Raw genomic sequence first — 16,519 nt, 5'->3', positions numbered from 1 at the left:
CCAGCAAAAAGGGTTCGAATAGCTCTTGCACTTTTTTCCAAAACTCACAAACAACTGTTCATGGGCTGAAAAGGCTTTTGGAGCAATAAAAACGTAAAAACTGCTATAACTCAAAAATGCAATAAGATAAGTTCAAACTTTAAAAGATATGTTGTGCAGATGTACAAGCCCCTCTTGCACAGAAAGTTTGGGTTAGATATCTCTTGTAGTTTCTTCAGAACACACAAATTATCTGAAAATGCTTTTGAAGCAATAGACACAAAAACAGCTATAAATCCAAAACTTAATATGATAGACTCAAACTTTAAACTATATATTGTGTAGATTTACAGGTCCTACTTGCCCAGCAAAAAGGGTTCGAATAGCTCTTGCACTTTTTTCGAAACGCACAAACAACTGTTCATGGGCTGAAAAGGCTTTTGGAGCAATAAAAACTTAAAAACTGCTATAACTCAAAAATGCAATAAGATAAGTTCAAACTTTAAAAGATATGTTGTGCAGATGTACAAGCCCCTCTTGCACAGAAAGTTTTGGTTAGATATCTCTTGTAGTTTCTTCAGAACACACAAATTATCTGAAAATGCTTTTGAAGCAATAGACACAAAAACAGCGATAAATCCAAAACCTAATATGATAGACCCAAACTTTAAACTATATATTGTGTAGATTTACAGGTCCTACTTGCCCAGCAAAAAGGGTTGCACTTTTTTCGAAACTCACAAACAACTGTTCATGGGCTGAAAAGGCTTTTGGAGCAATAAAACGTAAAAACTGTTATAAGTCAAAAATGCAATAAGATAGGTTCAAACTTTAAAAGACATGTTGTGCAGATGTACAAGCCCCTCTTGCACAGAAAGTATGGCTTAGATATCTCTTGTAGTTTCTTCAGAACACACAAATTATCTGAAAATGCTTTTGAAGCAATAGACACAAAAACAGCTATAAATCCAAAACCTAATATGATAGACTCAAACTTTAAACTATATATTGTGTAGATTTACAGGTCCTACTTGCCCAGCAAAAAGGGTTCGAATAGCTCTTGCACTTTTTTCGAAAACTCACAAACAACTGTTCATGGGCTGAAAAGGCTTTTGGAGCAATAAAAACTTAAAAACTGCTATAACTCAAAAATGCAATAAGATAAGTTCATACTTTAAAAGACATGTTGTGCAGATGTACAAGCCCCTCTTGCACAGAAAGTTTGGGTTAGATATCTCTTGTAGTTTCTTCAGAACACACAAATTATCTGAAAATGCTTTTGAAGCAATAGACACAAAAACAGCTATAAATCCAAAACCTAAAATGATAGACTCAAACTTTAAACTATATATTGTGTAGATTTACAGGTCCTACTTGCCCAGCTAAAAGGGTTCGAATAGCTCTTGCACTTTTTTCGAAAACTCACAAAAAACTGTTCATGGGCTGAAAAGGCTTTTGGAGCAATAAAAACTTAAAAACTGCTATAACTCAAAAATGCAATAAGATAAGTTCAAACTTTAAAAGACATGTTGTGCAGATGTACAAGCCCCTCTTGCACAGAAAGTTTGGGTTAGATATCTCTTGTAGTTTCTTCAGAACACACAAATTATCTGAAAATGCTTTTGAAGCAATAGACACAAAAACAGCTATAAATCCAAAACCTAATATGATAGACTCAAACTTTAAACTATATATTGTGTAGATTTACAGGTCCTACTTGCCCAGCTAAAAGGGTTCGAATAGCTCTTGCACTTTTTTCGAAAACTCACAAAAAACTGTTCATGGGCTGAAAAGGCTTTTGGAGCAATAAAAACTTAAAAACTGCTATAACTCAAAAATGCAATAAGATAAGTTCAAACTTTAAAAGACATGTTGTGCAGATGTACAAGCCCCTCTTGCACAGAAAGTTTGGGTTAGATATCTCTTGTAGTTTCTTCAGAACACACAAATTATCTGAAAATGCTTTTGAAGCAATAGACACAAAAACAGCTATAAATCCAAAACCTAATATGATAGACTCAAACTTTAAACTATATATTGTGTAGTTTTACAGTTCCTACTTGCCCAGCAAAAAGGGTTCGAATAGCTCTTGCACTTTTTTCGAAACTCACAAACAACTGTTCATGGGCTGAAAGGGCTTTTGGAGCAAAAAAACAGTAAAAACTGCTATAACTCAAAAATGCAATAAGATAGGTTCAAACTTTAAAAGACATGTTGTGCAGATGTACAAGCCCCTCTTGCACAGAAAGTTTGGGTTAGATATCTCTTGTAGTTTCTTCAGAACACACAAATTATCTGAAAGTGCTTTTGAAGCAATAGACACAAAAACAGCTATAAATCCAAAACCTAAAATGATAGACTCAAACTTTAAACTATATATTGTGTAGATTTACAGGTCCTACTTGCCCAGCAAAAAGGGTTCGAATAGCTCTTGCACTTTTTTCGAAACGCACAAACAACTGTACATGGGCTGAAAAGGCTTTTGGAGCAATAAAAACTTAAAAACTGCTATAACTCAAAAATGCAATAAGATAAGTTCAAACTTTAAAAGACATGTTGTGCAGATGTACAAGCCCCTCTTGCACAGAAAGTTTGGGTTAGATATCTCTTGTAGTTTCTTCAGAACACACAAATTATCTGAAAATGCTTTTGAAGCAATAGACACAAAAACAGCTATAAATCCAAAACCTAATATGATAGACTCAAACTTTAAACTATATATTGTGTAGATTTACAGGTCCTACTTGCCCAGCTAAAAGGGTTCGAATAGCTCTTGCACTTTTTTCGAAAACTCACAAAAAACTGTTCATGGGCTGAAAAGGCTTTTGGAGCAATAAAAACTTAAAAACTGCTATAACTCAAAAATGCAATAAGATAAGTTCAAACTTTAAAAGACATGTTGTGCAGATGTACAAGCCCCTCTTGCACAGAAAGTTTGGGTTAGATATCTCTTGTAGTTTCTTCAGAACACACAAATTATCTGAAAATGCTTTTGAAGCAATAGACACAAAAACAGCTATAAATCCAAAACCTAATATGATAGACTCAAACTTTAAACTATATATTGTGTAGATTTACAGGTCCTACTTGCCCAGCTAAAAGGGTTCGAATAGCTCTTGCACTTTTTTCGAAAACTCACAAAAAACTGTTCATGGGCTGAAAAGGCTTTTGGAGCAATAAAAACTTAAAAACTGCTATAACTCAAAAATGCAATAAGATAAGTTCAAACTTTAAAAGACATGTTGTGCAGATGTACAAGCCCCTCTTGCACAGAAAGTATGGATTAGATATCTCTTGTAGTTTCTTCAGAACACACAAATTATCTGAAAATGCTTTTGAAGCAATAGACACAAAAACAGCTATAAATCCAAAACTTAATATGATAGACTCAAACTTTAAACTATATATTGTGTAGATTTACAGGTCCTACTTGCCCAGCAAAAAGGGTTCGAATAGCTCTTGCACTTTTTTCCAAAACTCACAAACAACTGTTCATGGGCTGAAAAGGCTTTTGGAGCAATAAAAACGTAAAAACTGCTATAACTCAAAAATGCAATAAGATAAGTTCAAACTTTAAAAGATATGTTGTGCAGATGTACAAGCCCCTCTTGCACAGAAAGTTTGGGTTAGATATCTCTTGTAGTTTCTTCAGAACACACAAATTATCTGAAAATGCTTTTGAAGCAATAGACACAAAAACAGCTATAAATCCAAAACTTAATATGATAGACTCAAACTTTAAACTATATATTGTGTAGATTTACAGGTCCTACTTGCCCAGCAAAAAGGGTTCGAATAGCTCTTGCACTTTTTTCGAAACGCACAAACAACTGTTCATGGGCTGAAAAGGCTTTTGGAGCAATAAAAACTTAAAAACTGCTATAACTCAAAAATGCAATAAGATAAGTTCAAACTTTAAAAGATATGTTGTGCAGATGTACAAGCCCCTCTTGCACAGAAAGTTTTGGTTAGATATCTCTTGTAGTTTCTTCAGAACACACAAATTATCTGAAAATGCTTTTGAAGCAATAGACACAAAAACAGCGATAAATCCAAAACCTAATATGATAGACCCAAACTTTAAACTATATATTGTGTAGATTTACAGGTCCTACTTGCCCAGCAAAAAGGGTTCGAATAGCTCTTGCACTTTTTTCGAAACTCACAAACAACTGTTCATGGGCTGAAAAGGCTTTTGGAGCAATAAAACGTAAAAACTGTTATAAGTCAAAAATGCAATAAGATAGGTTCAAACTTTAAAAGACATGTTGTGCAGATGTACAAGCCCCTCTTGCACAGAAAGTATGGCTTAGATATCTCTTGTAGTTTCTTCAGAACACACAAATTATCTGAAAATGCTTTTGAAGCAATAGACACAAAAACAGCTATAAATCCAAAACCTAATATGATAGACTCAAACTTTAAACTATATATTGTGTAGATTTACAGGTCCTACTTGCCCAGCAAAAAGGGTTCGAATAGCTCTTGCACTTTTTTCGAAAACTCACAAACAACTGTTCATGGGCTGAAAAGGCTTTTGGAGCAATAAAAACTTAAAAACTGCTATAACTCAAAAATGCAATAAGATAAGTTCATACTTTAAAAGACATGTTGTGCAGATGTACAAGCCCCTCTTGCACAGAAAGTTTGGGTTAGATATCTCTTGTAGTTTCTTCAGAACACACAAATTATCTGAAAATGCTTTTGAAGCAATAGACACAAAAACAGCTATAAATCCAAAACCTAATATGATAGACTCAAACTTTAAACTATATATTGTGTTGATTTACAGGTCCTACTTGCCCAGCTAAAAGGGTTCGAATAGCTCTTGCACTTTTTTCGAAAACTCACAAAAAACTGTTCATGGGCTGAAAAGGCTTTTGGAGCAATAAAAACTTAAAAACTGCTATAACTCAAAAATGCAATAAGATAAGTTCAAACTTTAAAAGACATGTTGTGCAGATGTACAAGCCCCTCTTGCACAGAAAGTTTGGGTTAGATATCTCTTGTAGTTTCTTCAGAACACACAAATTATCTGAAAGTGCTTTTGAAGCAATAGACACAAAAACAGCTATAAATCCAAAACCTAAAATGATAGACTCAAACTTTAAACTATATATTGTGTAGATTTACAGGTCCTACTTGCCCAGCAAAAAGGGTTCGAATAGCTCTTGCACTTTTTTCGAAACGCACAAACAACTGTACATGGGCTGAAAAGGCTTTTGGAGCAATAAAAACTTAAAAACTGCTATAACTCAAAAATGCAATAAGATAAGTTCAAACTTTAAAAGACATGTTGTGCAGATGTACAAGCCCCTCTTGCACAGAAAGTTTGGGTTAGATATCTCTTGTAGTTTCTTCAGAACACACAAATTATCTGAAAATGCTTTTGAAGCAATAGACACAAAAACAGCTATAAATCCAAAACCTAATATGATAGACTCAAACTTTAAACTATATATTGTGTAGATTTACAGGTCCTACTTGCCCAGCTAAAAGGGTTCGAATAGCTCTTGCACTTTTTTCGAAAACTCACAAAAAACTGTTCATGGGCTGAAAAGGCTTTTGGAGCAATAAAAACTTAAAAACTGCTATAACTCAAAAATGCAATAAGATAAGTTCAAACTTTAAAAGACATGTTGTGCAGATGTACAAGCCCCTCTTGCACAGAAAGTTTGGGTTAGATATCTCTTGTAGTTTCTTCAGAACACACAAATTATCTGAAAATGCTTTTGAAGCAATAGACACAAAAACAGCTATAAATCCAAAACCTAATATGATAGACTCAAACTTTAAACTATATATTGTGTAGATTTACAGGTCCTACTTGCCCAGCTAAAAGGGTTCGAATAGCTCTTGCACTTTTTTCGAAAACTCACAAAAAACTGTTCATGGGCTGAAAAGGCTTTTGGAGCAATAAAAACTTAAAAACTGCTATAACTCAAAAATGCAATAAGATAAGTTCAAACTTTAAAAGACATGTTGTGCAGATGTACAAGCCCCTCTTGCACAGAAAGTATGGATTAGATATCTCTTGTAGTTTCTTCAGAACACACAAATTATCTGAAAATGCTTTTGAAGCAATAGACACAAAAACAGCTATAAATCCAAAACTTAATATGATAGACTCAAACTTTAAACTATATATTGTGTAGATTTACAGGTCCTACTTGCCCAGCAAAAAGGGTTCGAATAGCTCTTGCACTTTTTTCCAAAACTCACAAACAACTGTTCATGGGCTGAAAAGGCTTTTGGAGCAATAAAAACGTAAAAACTGCTATAACTCAAAAATGCAATAAGATAAGTTCAAACTTTAAAAGATATGTTGTGCAGATGTACAAGCCCCTCTTGCACAGAAAGTTTGGGTTAGATATCTCTTGTAGTTTCTTCAGAACACACAAATTATCTGAAAATGCTTTTGAAGCAATAGACACAAAAACAGCTATAAATCCAAAACTTAATATGATAGACTCAAACTTTAAACTATATATTGTGTAGATTTACAGGTCCTACTTGCCCAGCAAAAAGGGTTCGAATAGCTCTTGCACTTTTTTCGAAACGCACAAACAACTGTTCATGGGCTGAAAAGGCTTTTGGAGCAATAAAAACTTAAAAACTGCTATAACTCAAAAATGCAATAAGATAAGTTCAAACTTTAAAAGATATGTTGTGCAGATGTACAAGCCCCTCTTGCACAGAAAGTTTTGGTTAGATATCTCTTGTAGTTTCTTCAGAACACACAAATTATCTGAAAATGCTTTTGAAGCAATAGACACAAAAACAGCGATAAATCCAAAACCTAATATGATAGACCCAAACTTTAAACTATATATTGTGTAGATTTACAGGTCCTACTTGCCCAGCAAAAAGGGTTCGAATAGCTCTTGCACTTTTTTCGAAACTCACAAACAACTGTTCATGGGCTGAAAAGGCTTTTGGAGCAATAAAACGTAAAAACTGTTATAAGTCAAAAATGCAATAAGATAGGTTCAAACTTTAAAAGACATGTTGTGCAGATGTACAAGCCCCTCTTGCACAGAAAGTATGGCTTAGATATCTCTTGTAGTTTCTTCAGAACACACAAATTATCTGAAAATGCTTTTGAAGCAATAGACACAAAAACAGCTATAAATCCAAAACCTAATATGATAGACTCAAACTTTAAACTATATATTGTGTAGATTTACAGGTCCTACTTGCCCAGCAAAAAGGGTTCGAATAGCTCTTGCACTTTTTTCGAAAACTCACAAACAACTGTTCATGGGCTGAAAAGGCTTTTGGAGCAATAAAAACTTAAAAACTGCTATAACTCAAAAATGCAATAAGATAAGTTCATACTTTAAAAGACATGTTGTGCAGATGTACAAGCCCCTCTTGCACAGAAAGTTTGGGTTAGATATCTCTTGTAGTTTCTTCAGAACACACAAATTATCTGAAAGTGCTTTTGAAGCAATAGACACAAAAACAGCTATAAATCCAAAACCTAAAATGATAGACTCAAACTTTAAACTATATATTGTGTAGATTTACAGGTCCTACTTGCCCAGCAAAAAGGGTTCGAATAGCTCTTGCACTTTTTTCGAAACGCACAAACAACTGTACATGGGCTGAAAAGGCTTTTGGAGCAATAAAAACTTAAAAACTGCTATAACTCAAAAATGCAATAAGATAAGTTCAAACTTTAAAAGACATGTTGTGCAGATGTACAAGCCCCTCTTGCACAGAAAGTTTGGGTTAGATATCTCTTGTAGTTTCTTCAGAACACACAAATTATCTGAAAATGCTTTTGAAGCAATAGACACAAAAACAGCTATAAATCCAAAACCTAATATGATAGACTCAAACTTTAAACTATATATTGTGTAGATTTACAGGTCCTACTTGCCCAGCTAAAAGGGTTCGAATAGCTCTTGCACTTTTTTCGAAAACACACAAAAAACTGTTCATGGGCTGAAAAGGCTTTTGGAGCAATAAAAACTTAAAAACTGCTATAACTCAAAAATGCAATAAGATAAGTTCAAACTTTAAAAGACATGTTGTGCAGATGTACAAGCCCCTCTTGCACAGAAATTATGGGTTAAAAATCTCTTGTAGTTTCTTCAGAACACACAAATTATCTGAAAGTGCTTTTGAAGCAATAGACACAAAAACAGCTATAAATCCAAAACCTAAAATGATAGACTCAAACTTTAAACTATATATTGTGTAGATTTACAGGTCCTACTTGCCCAGCAAAAAGGGTTCGAATAGCTCTTGCACTTTTTTCGAAACGCACAAACAAGTGTACATGGGCTGAAAAGGCTTTTGGAGCAATAAAAACTTAAAAACTGCTATAACTCAAAAATGCAATAAGATAAGTTCAAACTTTAAAAGACATGTTGTGCAGATGTACAAGCCCCTCTTGCACAGAAAGTTTGGGTTAGATATCTCTTGTAGTTTCTTCAGAACACACAAATTATCTGAAAATGCTTTTGAAGCAATAGACACAAAAACAGCTATAAATCCAAAACCTAATATGATAGACTCAAACTTTAAACTATATATTGTGTAGATTTACAGGTCCTACTTGCCCAGCTAAAAGGGTTCGAATAGCTCTTGCACTTTTTTCGAAAACTCACAAAAAACTGTTCATGGGCTGAAAAGGCTTTTGGAGCAATAAAAACTTAAAAACTGCTATAACTCAAAAATGCAATAAGATAAGTTCAAACTTTAAAAGACATGTTGTGCAGATGTACAAGCCCCTCTTGCACAGAAAGTTTGGGTTAGATATCTCTTGTAGTTTCTTCAGAACACACAAATTATCTGAAAATGCTTTTGAAGCAATAGACACAAAAACAGCTATAAATCCAAAACCTAATATGATAGACTCAAACTTTAAACTATATATTGTGTAGATTTACAGGTCCTACTTGCCCAGCTAAAAGGGTTCGAATAGCTCTTGCACTTTTTTCGAAAACTCACAAAAAACTGTTCATGGGCTGAAAAGGCTTTTGGAGCAATAAAAACTTAAAAACTGCTATAACTCAAAAATGCAATAAGATAAGTTCAAACTTTAAAAGACATGTTGTGCAGATGTACAAGCCCCTCTTGCACAGAAAGTTTGGGTTAGATATCTCTTGTAGTTTCTTCAGAACACACAAATTATCTGAAAATGCTTTTGAAGCAATAGACACAAAAACAGCTATAAATCCAAAACCTAATATGATAGACTCAAACTTTAAACTATATATTGTGTAGATTTACAGGTCCTACTTGCCCAGCTAAAAGGGTTCGAATAGCTCTTGCACTTTTTTCGAAAACTCACAAAAAACTGTTCATGGGCTGAAAAGGCTTTTGGAGCAATAAAAACTTAAAAACTGCTATAACTCAAAAATGCAATAAGATAAGTTCAAACTTTAAAAGACATGTTGTGCAGATGTACAAGCCCCTCTTGCACAGAAAGTATGGATTAGATATCTCTTGTAGTTTCTTCAGAACACACAAATTATCTGAAAATGCTTTTGAAGCAATAGACACAAAAACAGCTATAAATCCAAAACTTAATATGATAAACTCAAACTTTAAACTATATATTGTGTAGATTTACAGGTCCTACTTGCCCAGCAAAAAGGGTTCGAATAGCTCTTGCACTTTTTTCGAAACGCACAAACAACTGTTCATGGGCTGAAAAGGCTTTTGGAGCAATAAAAACTTAAAAACTGCTATAACTCAAAAATGCAATAAGATATGTTGTGCAGATGTACAAGCCCCTCTTGCACAGAAAGTTTTGGTTAGATATCTCTTGTAGTTTCTTCAGAACACACAAATTATCTGAAAATGCTTTTGAAGCAATAGACACAAAAACAGCGATAAATCCAAAACCTAATATGATAGACCCAAACTTTAAACTATATATTGTGTAGATTTACAGGTCCTACTTGCCCAGCAAAAAGGGTTCGAATAGCTCTTGCACTTTTTTCGAAACTCACAAACAACTGTTCATGGGCTGAAAAGGCTTTTGGAGCAATAAAACGTAAAAACTGTTATAAGTCAAAAATGCAATAAGATAGGTTCAAACTTTAAAAGACATGTTGTGCAGATGTACAAGCCCCTCTTGCACAGAAAGTATGGCTTAGATATCTCTTGTAGTTTCTTCAGAACACACAAATTATCTGAAAATGCTTTTGAAGCAATAGACACAAAAACAGCTATAAATCCAAAACCTAATATGATAGACTCAAACTTTAAACTATATATTGTGTAGATTTACAGGTCCTACTTGCCCAGCAAAAAGGGTTCGAATAGCTCTTGCACTTTTTTCGAAAACTCACAAACAACTGTTCATGGGCTGAAAAGGCTTTTGGAGCAATAAAAACTTAAAAACTGCTATAACTCAAAAATGCAATAAGATAAGTTCATACTTTAAAAGACATGTTGTGCAGATGTACAAGCCCCTCTTGCACAGAAAGTTTGGGTTAGATATCTCTTGTAGTTTCTTCAGAACACACAAATTATCTGAAAATGCTTTTGAAGCAATAGACACAAAAACAGCTATAAATCCAAAACCTAATATGATAGACTCAAACTTTAAACTATATATTGTGTAGATTTACAGGTCCTACTTGCCCAGCTAAAAGGGTTCGAATAGCTCTTGCACTTTTTTCGAAAACTCACAAAAAACTGTTCATGGGCTGAAAAGGCTTTTGGAGCAATAAAAACTTAAAAACTGCTATAACTCAAAAATGCAATAAGATAAGTTCAAACTTTAAAAGACATGTTGTGCAGATGTACAAGCCCCTCTTGCACAGAAAGTTTGGGTTAGATATCTCTTGTAGTTTCTTCAGAACACACAAATTATCTGAAAATGCTTTTGAAGCAATAGACACAAAAACAGCTATAAATCCAAAACCTAATATGATAGACTCAAACTTTAAACTATATATTGTGTAGTTTTACAGTTCCTACTTGCCCAGCAAAAAGGGTTCGAATAGCTCTTGCACTTTTTTCGAAACTCACAAACAACTGTTCATGGGCTGAAAAGGCTTTTGGAGCAAAAAAACAGTAAAAACTGCTATAACTCAAAAATGCAATAAGATAGGTTCAAACTTTAAAAGACATGTTGTGCAGATGTACAAGCCCCTCTTGCACAGAAAGTTTGGGTTAGATATCTCTGGTAGTTTCTTCAGAACACACAAATTATCTGAAAATGCTTTTGAAGCAATAGACACAAAAACAGCTATAAATCCAAAACCTAATATGATAGACTCCAATTTTAAACTATATATTGTGTAGATTTACAGGTCCTACTTGCCCAGCAAAAAGGGTTCGAATAGCTCTTGCACTTTTTTCGAAACTCACAAACAACTGTTCATGGGCTGAAAAGGCTTTTGGAGCAATAAAACAGTAAAAACTGCTATAACTCAAAAATGCAATAAGATAGGTTCAAACTTTAAAAGACATGTTGTGCAGATGTACAAGCCCCTCTTGCAGAGAAAGTATGGGTTAGATATCTCTTGTAGTTTCTTCAGAACACACAAATTATCTGAAAATGCTTTTGAAGCAATAGACACAAAAACAGCTATAAATCCAAAACCTAATATGATAGACTGAAACTTTAAAATATATATTGTGTAGATTTACAGGTCCTACTTGCCCAGCAAAAAGGGTTCGAATAGCTCTTGCACTTTTTTCGAAACTCACAAACAACTGTTCATGGGCTGAAAAGGCTTTTGGAGCAATAAAACAGTAAAAACTGCTATAACTCAAAAATGCAATAAGATAGGTTCAAACTTTAAAAGACATGTTGTGCAGATGTACAAGCCCCTCTTGCAGAGAAAGTATGGGTTAGATATCTCTTGTAGTTTCTTCAGAACACACAAATTATCTGAAAATGCTTTTGAAGCAATAGACACAAAAACAGCTATAAATCCAAAACTTAATATGATAGACTCAAACTTTAAACTATATATTGTGTAGATTTACAGGTCCTACTTGCCCAGCAAAAAGGGTTCGAATAGCTCTTGCACTTTTTTCGAAACGCACAAACAACTGTTCATGGGCTGAAAAGGCTTTTGGAGCAATAAAAACTTAAAAACTGCTATAACTCAAAAATGCAATAAGATAAGTTCAAACTTTAAAAGACATGTTGTGCAGATGTACAAGCCCCTCTTGCACAGAAATTATGGGTTAAAAATCTCTTGTAGTTTCTTCAGAACACACAAATTATCTGAAAGTGCTTTTGAAGCAATAGACACAAAAACAGCGATAAATCCAAAACCTAATATGATAGACCCAAACTTTAAACTATATATTGTGTAGATTTACAGGTCCTACTTGCCCAGCAAAAAGGGTTCGAATAGCTCTTGCACTTTTTTCGAAACTCACAAACAACTGTTCATGGGCTGAAAAGGCTTTTGGAGCAATAAAACGTAAAAACTGTTATAAGTCAAAAATGCAATAAGATAGGTTCAAACTTTAAAAGACATGTTGTGCAGATGTACAAGCCCCTCTTGCACAGAAAGTATGGCTTAGATATCTCTTGTAGTTTCTTCAGAACACACAAATTATCTGAAAATGCTTTTGAAGCAATAGACACAAAAACAGCTATAAATCCAAAACCTAATATGATAGACTCAAACTTTAAACTATATATTGTGTAGATTTACAGGTCCTACTTGCCCAGCAAAAAGGGTTCGAATAGCTCTTGCACTTTTTTCGAAAACTCACAAACAACTGTTCATGGGCTGAAAAGGCTTTTGGAGCAATAAAAACTTAAAAACTGCTATAACTCAAAAATGCAATAAGATAAGTTCATACTTTAAAAGACATGTTGTGCAGATGTACAAGCCCCTCTTGCACAGAAAGTTTGGGTTAGATATCTCTTGTAGTTTCTTCAGAACACACAAATTATCTGAAAGTGCTTTTGAAGCAATAGACACAAAAACAGCTATAAATCCAAAACCTAAAATGATAGACTCAAACTTTAAACTATATATTGTGTAGATTTACAGGTCCTACTTGCCCAGCAAAAAGGGTTCGAATAGCTCTTGCACTTTTTTCGAAACGCACAAACAACTGTACATGGGCTGAAAAGGCTTTTGGAGCAATAAAAACTTAAAAACTGCTATAACTCAAAAATGCAATAAGATAAGTTCAAACTTTAAAAGACATGTTGTGCAGATGTACAAGCCCCTCTTGCACAGAAAGTTTGGGTTAGATATCTCTTGTAGTTTCTTCAGAACACACAAATTATCTGAAAATGCTTTTGAAGCAATAGACACAAAAACAGCTATAAATCCAAAACCTAATATGATAGACTCAAACTTTAAACTATATATTGTGTAGATTTACAGGTCCTACTTGCCCAGCTAAAAGGGTTCGAATAGCTCTTGCACTTTTTTCGAAAACACACAAAAAACTGTTCATGGGCTGAAAAGGCTTTTGGAGCAATAAAAACTTAAAAACTGCTATAACTCAAAAATGCAATAAGATAAGTTCAAACTTTAAAAGACATGTTGTGCAGATGTACAAGCCCCTCTTGCACAGAAATTATGGGTTAAAAATCTCTTGTAGTTTCTTCAGAACACACAAATTATCTGAAAGTGCTTTTGAAGCAATAGACACAAAAACAGCTATAAATCCAAAACCTAAAATGATAGACTCAAACTTTAAACTATATATTGTGTAGATTTACAGGTCCTACTTGCCCAGCAAAAAGGGTTCGAATAGCTCTTGCACTTTTTTCGAAACGCACAAACAAGTGTACATGGGCTGAAAAGGCTTTTGGAGCAATAAAAACTTAAAAACTGCTATAACTCAAAAATGCAATAAGATAAGTTCAAACTTTAAAAGACATGTTGTGCAGATGTACAAGCCCCTCTTGCACAGAAAGTTTGGGTTAGATATCTCTTGTAGTTTCTTCAGAACACACAAATTATCTGAAAATGCTTTTGAAGCAATAGACACAAAAACAGCTATAAATCCAAAACCTAATATGATAGACTCAAACTTTAAACTATATATTGTGTAGATTTACAGGTCCTACTTGCCCAGCTAAAAGGGTTCGAATAGCTCTTGCACTTTTTTCGAAAACTCACAAAAAACTGTTCATGGGCTGAAAAGGCTTTTGGAGCAATAAAAACTTAAAAACTGCTATAACTCAAAAATGCAATAAGATAAGTTCAAACTTTAAAAGACATGTTGTGCAGATGTACAAGCCCCTCTTGCACAGAAAGTTTGGGTTAGATATCTCTTGTAGTTTCTTCAGAACACACAAATTATCTGAAAATGCTTTTGAAGCAATAGACACAAAAACAGCTATAAATCCAAAACCTAATATGATAGACTCAAACTTTAAACTATATATTGTGTAGATTTACAGGTCCTACTTGCCCAGCTAAAAGGGTTCGAATAGCTCTTGCACTTTTTTCGAAAACTCACAAAAAACTGTTCATGGGCTGAAAAGGCTTTTGGAGCAATAAAAACTTAAAAACTGCTATAACTCAAAAATGCAATAAGATAAGTTCAAACTTTAAAAGACATGTTGTGCAGATGTACAAGCCCCTCTTGCACAGAAAGTTTGGGTTAGATATCTCTTGTAGTTTCTTCAGAACACACAAATTATCTGAAAATGCTTTTGAAGCAATAGACACAAAAACAGCTATAAATCCAAAACCTAATATGATAGACTCAAACTTTAAACTATATATTGTGTAGATTTACAGGTCCTACTTGCCCAGCTAAAAGGGTTCGAATAGCTCTTGCACTTTTTTCGAAAACTCACAAAAAACTGTTCATGGGCTGAAAAGGCTTTTGGAGCAATAAAAACTTAAAAACTGCTATAACTCAAAAATGCAATAAGATAAGTTCAAACTTTAAAAGACATGTTGTGCAGATGTACAAGCCCCTCTTGCACAGAAAGTATGGATTAGATATCTCTTGTAGTTTCTTCAGAACACACAAATTATCTGAAAATGCTTTTGAAGCAATAGACACAAAAACAGCTATAAATCCAAAACTTAATATGATAAACTCAAACTTTAAACTATATATTGTGTAGATTTACAGGTCCTACTTGCCCAGCAAAAAGGGTTCGAATAGCTCTTGCACTTTTTTCGAAACGCACAAACAACTGTTCATGGGCTGAAAAGGCTTTTGGAGCAATAAAAACTTAAAAACTGCTATAACTCAAAAATGCAATAAGATATGTTGTGCAGATGTACAAGCCCCTCTTGCACAGAAAGTTTTGGTTAGATATCTCTTGTAGTTTCTTCAGAACACACAAATTATCTGAAAATGCTTTTGAAGCAATAGACACAAAAACAGCGATAAATCCAAAACCTAATATGATAGACCCAAACTTTAAACTATATATTGTGTAGATTTACAGGTCCTACTTGCCCAGCAAAAAGGGTTCGAATAGCTCTTGCACTTTTTTCGAAACTCACAAACAACTGTTCATGGGCTGAAAAGGCTTTTGGAGCAATAAAACGTAAAAACTGTTATAAGTCAAAAATGCAATAAGATAGGTTCAAACTTTAAAAGACATGTTGTGCAGATGTACAAGCCCCTCTTGCACAGAAAGTATGGCTTAGATATCTCTTGTAGTTTCTTCAGAACACACAAATTATCTGAAAATGCTTTTGAAGCAATAGACACAAAAACAGCTATAAATCCAAAACCTAATATGATAGACTCAAACTTTAAACTATATATTGTGTAGATTTACAGGTCCTACTTGCCCAGCAAAAAGGGTTCGAATAGCTCTTGCACTTTTTTCGAAAACTCACAAACAACTGTTCATGGGCTGAAAAGGCTTTTGGAGCAATAAAAACTTAAAAACTGCTATAACTCAAAAATGCAATAAGATAAGTTCATACTTTAAAAGACATGTTGTGCAGATGTACAAGCCCCTCTTGCACAGAAAGTTTGGGTTAGATATCTCTTGTAGTTTCTTCAGAACACACAAATTATCTGAAAATGCTTTTGAAGCAATAGACACAAAAACAGCTATAAATCCAAAACCTAATATGATAGACTCAAACTTTAAACTATATATTGTGTAGATTTACAGGTCCTACTTGCCCAGCTAAAAGGGTTCGAATAGCTCTTGCACTTTTTTCGAAAACTCACAAAAAACTGTTCATGGGCTGAAAAGGCTTTTGGAGCAATAAAAACTTAAAAACTGCTATAACTCAAAAATGCAATAAGATAAGTTCAAACTTTAAAAGACATGTTGTGCAGATGTACAAGCCCCTCTTGCACAGAAAGTTTGGGTTAGATATCTCTTGTAGTTTCTTCAGAACACACAAATTATCTGAAAATGCTTTTGAAGCAATAGACACAAAAACAGCTATAAATCCAAAACCTAATATGATAGACTCAAACTTTAAACTATATATTGTGTAGTTTTACAGTTCCTACTTGCCCAGCAAAAAGGGTTCGAATAGCTCTTGCACTTTTTTCGAAACTCACAAACAACTGTTCATGGGCTGAAAAGGCTTTTGGAGCAAAAAAACAGTAAAAACTGCTATAACTCAAAAATGCAATAAGATAGGTTCAA

Source organism: Eucyclogobius newberryi, unplaced genomic scaffold, assembly GCF_026437365.1.
Source record: "Eucyclogobius newberryi isolate DKJ021-1_F unplaced genomic scaffold, fEucNew1.0.hap1 SCAF_15, whole genome shotgun sequence".
Classification (NCBI taxonomy): domain Eukaryota; kingdom Metazoa; phylum Chordata; class Actinopteri; order Gobiiformes; family Gobiidae; genus Eucyclogobius; species Eucyclogobius newberryi.
This window is presented reverse-complemented; position numbering follows the sequence as displayed.